Source organism: Lissotriton helveticus, chromosome 2_1 (assembly GCF_964261635.1).
Source record: "Lissotriton helveticus chromosome 2_1, aLisHel1.1, whole genome shotgun sequence".
Lineage (NCBI taxonomy): Eukaryota > Metazoa > Chordata > Amphibia > Caudata > Salamandridae > Lissotriton > Lissotriton helveticus.
Window position 1 is genome coordinate 299,316,843 of NC_136059.1, and position 5,261 is coordinate 299,322,103.

Consider the following 5,261-nt stretch of genomic DNA (forward strand, 5'->3'; position numbering starts at 1 on the left):
GACCAGATGGCCGAACTTCCCTGGAAGTCCCGATGAGGTGCCATTTGCCTCCCAGATCCCAGCGAGGGCTCCAGGAGGTCGGGTACTTTCACGCTTTGGGTCCCCTCTGTCACCTCGCGTGCAGAGTTTACAAGAAAGGAGGGTATTTTCCCTCCGGATTACTAGGGACAGGGTACGCCCGGACGCCCCTCCAAGGCTGGTGGTTCTCTGCCATGGGGACCAGATAGGCTATGCCTGGGTAACACCTCCCTAGGCCACCCGTGGCTTCCTTCCGCCAGGCCGACGGCATGTCAAATTGCCCAGGACGGGCTCCATGGCTCTTGGGCAGTCGTCCCCTGGGCGCCCGGGGCTCCATCCACCCCGGCGGCATGGAAAAGTGCCCAGGACGGGCTCCATGCGTCCCGGGCATTCGTCCCCCGGGCGTGTCCGGGGCTCCATCCAGGCTGACGGTATGGCAGAGTGCCCGGGTCGGGCTCCATGGTTTTCACGGTGGTCCTCCCCTGGGTGTCTGGGGGCTCCAGGCCGAAGGCATGGAAAAGTACCCAGGACGGGCTCCATGCGTCCCGGGCATTCGTCCCCCGGGCGTCCGGGGCTCAATCCAGGCTGACGGTATAGCAGAGTGCCCGGGTCGGGCTCCATGGTTTTCACGGTGGTCCTCCCCTGGGTGTCTGGGGGCTCCAGGCCGAAGGCATGGAAAAGTGCCCAGGACGGGCTCCATGCGTCCCGGGCATTCGTCCCGGGACGGGGACGGGGACAGGGACAGGGTCAGGGTCGGGAGAGTCCAGGCAGCTTCACTTCCGTGTCCAGCCATCTGATCGGCCAGATTCCCTCGGCCATCTGGTCGCCCGGATCCCCTCGGGCATCTGGTCGCCCGCAACGCTTTCCTATGGGGCGACCAGATGGCCGAACTTCCCTGGAAGTCTTGATGAGGTGCCATTTGACGCCCGGATCCCAGCGAGGGCTCCATGAGGTCGGGTACATTCGCGCCTTGGGTCCCCTCTGTCACCTCGCGTGCACAGATTACAAGAAAAGGGGGTAATTTTGCTCCGGATTACTAGGGAGAAGGGTACGCCTGGACACCCCTCCGAGGTTGGTGGTTCTCTGCCATGGGGACCAGATGGGCTATGCCTGGGCAAAACCTCCCTAGGCCACCCGGGGCTTCCTTCCTCCAGGCCAACTGCATGTCAAATTGCCCAGGACGGGCTCCATGGCTCCTGGGCAGTCGTCCCCCGGGCGTCCGGGGCTCCATCCAGGCTGACGGCATGGAAAAGTGCCCAGGACAGGCTCCATGCGTCCCGGGCATTCATCCCCCGGGCGTCCGGGGCTCCATCCAGGCTGACGGCATGGCAGAGTGCCCGGGTCGGGATCCATGGTTTCCAGGGATGTCCTCCCCTGGATGTCTGGGGGCTCCAGGCCGAATGCATGGAAAAGTGCCCAGGACGGGCTCCATGCGTCCCGGGCATTCGTCCCCTGGGCGTCCGGGGCTCCATCTAGGCTGACGGTATGGCAGAGTGCCCGGGTCGGGCTCCATGGTTTTCACGGTGGTCCTCCCCTGGGTGTCTGGGGGCTCCAGGCCGAAGGCACGGAAAAGTGCCCAGGACGGGCTCCATGCGTCCCGGTCACTCGTACCCCGGGCGTCCGGGGCTCCATCCAGGCTGACGGCATGGCAGCGTGCCCGGGTCGGGCTCCATGGGTCCCGGGCAGCCCTCCCCCGGGCGTCCGGGGCTCCCACCTCCAGGCAGACGGCATGTCAAAGTGCCCAGGACGGGCTCCATGAGTCTGGGACAGCCCTCCCCCGGGCGTCTGGGACACCCATCTCCATGAGGCCAACGGCATAGGCAAAGTACCCAGGACGGGCTCCATGGGTCCCGGGCAGACCTCCCCCCGGGCGTCCGGGGGTCCCACCTCCAGGCCGACGGAATGTCAAAGTACCCAGGACGGGCTCCACGGGTCCCGGGCATTCCTCCCCCAGGTCGTCCGGGCCCTAGAGCTCCGGTGGTCCAACCTGCGCCTGAGGCCCAGCCGGGGTCCAAGAGCCCTGCCTTGCGTGGGCAGGCAGTCAGGAACCCTACCGCGAAGGCTTGGGGTGGATGGGGAGCTGGGAGTCCTTTCGATCCGGGCCATCTGGTCGCCCGCGATGCTTTCCAATGGGGCGACCAGATGGCCGGGCTTCCATGGAAGTCCCGATGAGGTGCCATTCGCCTCCCGGATCCCAGCTAAGGCTCCATGAGCTCGGGTTCTTTTACGCCTTGGGTCCCCTCTGTCACCTCGCGTGCACGGATTGCAAGAAAGGGGGGTAACTTCCCTCCGGATTACTAGGGGCTGGGTACGCCCGGACACCTCTCCAGGGCTGGTGGTCCTCTGCCCGGGGACCAGATGAGATATGCCTGGGCAACACCTCCCCCGGGCGTCTGGGGGCTCCATTCTCCGGGCCAACGGCATGGCTCAATGCCCAGGACGGGCTCCACGTGTCCCGGACAGACCGCCCCTGGGCGTCCGGGGCACCCATCTCCAGGAGGCCAACGGGATGGCAAAGTACCCGGGAAGGGCTCCACGGGTCCCGGGCAGCCTTCCCCCGGGCGTCCGGGGCTCCCACCTCCAGGCCGACGGCATGTCACACTGCCCAGGACGGGCTCCATGGGCCCCGGACAGACCTCCCCGGGGCGTCCGGGGCACCCATCTCCAGGAGGCCAACAGCGTTGCAAAGTACCCGGAAAGGACTCCACGGGTACCGGGCAGTCCTCCCCCGGGCGTCCGGGGCACCCATCTCCATGAGGCCAACGGCATTGGCAAAGTACCCGGGAGGGGCTCCACGGGTCCCGGGCAGGCCTCCCCCGGGCGTCCGGGGCACCCATCTCCAGGAGGCCAACAGCGTTGCAAAGTACCCGGAAAGGACTCCACGGGTACCGGGCAGTCCTCCCCCGGGCGTCCGGGGCACCCATCTCCATGAGGCCAACGGCATTGGCAAAGTACCCGGGGAGGGCTCCACGGGTCCCGGACAGCCTTCCCCCGGGCGTCCGGGGCTCCCACCTCCAGGCCGACGGCATGTCACACTGCCCAGGACGGGCTCCATGGGCCCCGGACAGACCTCCCCCCGGGCGTCCGGGGCACCCATCTCCAGGAGGCCAACGGGATGGCAAAGTACCCGGGAAGGGCTCCACGGGTCCCGGGCAGCCTTCCCCCGGGCGTCCGGGGCTCCCACCTCCAGGCCGACGGCATGTCACACTGCCCAGGACGGGCTCCATGGGCCCCGGACAGACCTCCCCCGGGCGTCCGGGGCACCCATCTCCAGGAGGCCAACGGGATGGCAGAGTAACCAGGAAGGGCTCCATGGGTCCCGGGCAGCCCTCCCCCGGGCGTCCGGGGCTCCCACCTCCAGGACGACGGCATGTCAAAGTGCCCAGGGCGGGCTCCACGGGCCCCGGGCAGCCCTCCCCCCGGGCGTTCGGGGCACACATCTCCAGGAGGCCAACGGCATTGGCAAAGTACCCGGGAAGGGCTCCACGGGTCCCGACCAGGCTTCCCACGGGCGTCCCGGGCACCCTCCTCCAGGCCGACGGCATGTCAAAGTGTCCAGGACGGGCTCCACGGGTACCAGGCAGTCCTCCCCCGGGCGTCCGGGGCTCCCATCTCCAGGCCAACGGCATGGCTCAATGCCCAGGACGGGCTCCATGGGTCCCGCGCAGGCCTCCCCCGGACGCGTCCGGGGCAACCATCTCCATGAGGCCAACGGCATTGGCAAAGTACCCGGGAAGGGCTCCACGGGTCCCGGGCAGGCCTCCCCCGGGCGTCCGGGGCTCCCATCTCCAGGCCAACGGCATGGCTCAATGCCCAGGACGGGCTCCATGGGTCCCGCGCAGGCCTCCCCCGGACGCGTCCGGGGCAACCATCTCCATGAGGCCAACGGCATTGGCAAAGTACCCGCGAAGGGCTCCACGGGTCCCGGGCAGGCCTCCCCCGGGCGTCCAGGGCACCCACCTCCAGGCCGACGGCATGTAAAAGTGCCCAGGACCAGTTCCACGGGTCCCGGGCAGTCCTCCCCCGGGCGTCCGGGGCTCCCTTCCCCGGGCCAAAGCATTCCAGAGTGCCCAGGACGGGCTCCACGGGTCCCGGGCGTCCAGGGCTCCCTTCCCCGGGCCAACGGCTTGTCAGAGTGCCCAGGACGGGCTCCACGGGCCCCGGGCATCCGGGGCACCCTTCCCCGGGCCAGCGGCATGTCAGAGTGCCCAGGACGAGTTCCACGGGACCCGGACGTCCGGGGCTCCCTTCCCCGGGCCAACGGCTTACAGGAGTGCCCAGGACGGGCTCCACAGGTCCCGGTCGTCTGGGGCTCCCTTCCCCGGGCCAACAGCTTGTCAGAGTGCCCAGGACGGGCTCCACGGGTCCCGGGCAGTCCTCCCCCGGGCCAACAGCAGGTCAGAGTGCCCAGGACGGGCTCCACGGGTCCCGGGCAGCTCCATGCCCAAACCCATTTGAAAACCCGCCGCAGCGAAGGGGTTATAGGCGGCCATCTATTCAAATGCACAAATGCATGCTGTGACATCGCATTCCTTTACAGCGAGATGCCTTGGCATCTCAAGTCAGTAGATCAACTTGATCTAGAGGACACACAAACTAAAGGCATAATACAATCTATTTTTCAAACTCCAACCTGCGCAACAGGAGGGAAAGTGTTGATATACTAGCCCCTTCAGTGCTAATGACGGCTCCAGCTCGTCATGATTCCAGTAGGGAAGGTGTTGGTACATTCCTTATGTTGGAGCGCCATCTAGAGCAAGTCCGGTAGATAATGTGTTTGCAATAGTAGAGCGCAATGCTTTCCAATGGGGCGACCAGATTGCCGGGCTTACATGGAAGGCCTGAGGTCCAGGGGAGGGCGGCCTCCCCATCCCGGGCGCTGTCCTTGGTCCTGCTGCGTGGCAGGGTGCCCGGGACGGGGTCCTGGAGGGCCCGGGGAGGCTTCCCCTGCGCCTCCGGGCTTGGGAGCCCAGGCTGGGTCCAGGGGCCCGGCCGGGCCCCGGGTCGGGTGCCACGGCCCTGGGCCCTGTCTCCCAGCCTGCCGCACTGCCAAGGGCCCGGGGAGCCTCCCCTTGCTTGGCTGGGTTCAGGAGCAGTGGCTAGGGCCCCTGAGGGCCCGGGGAGGGCGGCCTCCCCACCCCGGGCTCTGTCCTTGGTCCTGCTGCGTGGCAGGGTGCCCGGGACGGGGTCCGGAGGGACCGGGGAGGCGTCCCATGCGCCTCCGGGCTTGGGAGCCCCGGCTG